This window comes from Penaeus monodon, chromosome 25 (assembly GCF_015228065.2).
Source record: "Penaeus monodon isolate SGIC_2016 chromosome 25, NSTDA_Pmon_1, whole genome shotgun sequence".
Taxonomy (NCBI): domain Eukaryota; kingdom Metazoa; phylum Arthropoda; class Malacostraca; order Decapoda; family Penaeidae; genus Penaeus; species Penaeus monodon.
Window position 1 is genome coordinate 184,175 of NC_051410.1, and position 711 is coordinate 184,885.

A 711-nucleotide genomic window follows, 5' to 3' on the forward strand; every position below is an offset into this window, starting at 1 on the left:
AATTAAGAGAGAGAAGACGTGGGGTGGCCGTAGATAAAGTCAAAGACAGAAGGCAGTTAATAAAAGCCTTTCCCTCAGCAGCTCACCCTGAAACCTTGTTCTTCCCTTCCAGGGGGCGACAGCAGCGGGGACCTGGCTTTTGGCGGTTCCCAAAAAGTGGAAATGCGTCAACCCTTGGGAGCCAGTCGGTGGTGAGCGATTCTCCGGGAGCCACCATCCCACCCTTCTGCTCAGGCCTCGCTCCCCCTCGCCACCCGAGCGACAGGAAAGCGTCTGCGCTCCCGCCCGTACAAGCATGAAGAGGCGATCCCCTCAGAGCGGAAGCCTGCAGCACCTTCGGGTGGGGTGGATAAGCTTTGGGAGAGTCAAGCGCGAGGCCTTGCCAAATGAAGGCCCCGGGGTTTTATGATTGGGCCTGTGCCCGCCTGCGATTTCCCCCACAGGAGTGACCCCACAAAAGCAACTCCCGCCTAGGGCCGCGGGGCCCCCACCCCTCTCAACGCGTGAAGAGAAAAACTTGGATGCGTCACGCGAAGCTTGCCGAGACATACCATCTTTCCCCCAGGAGATACGGGGTAGGTGCAGAACCCAGGCTTCGGGTCCTGTTTTCGCGCCTTCTCTAGAAGGCTTCGAAACAAACCCAATCGTGGGGCTGCTCCGACCGAGGGGTGTGTCGGTTCCTGGGGGGGCCCAAAAACACCCCCGGGTTTT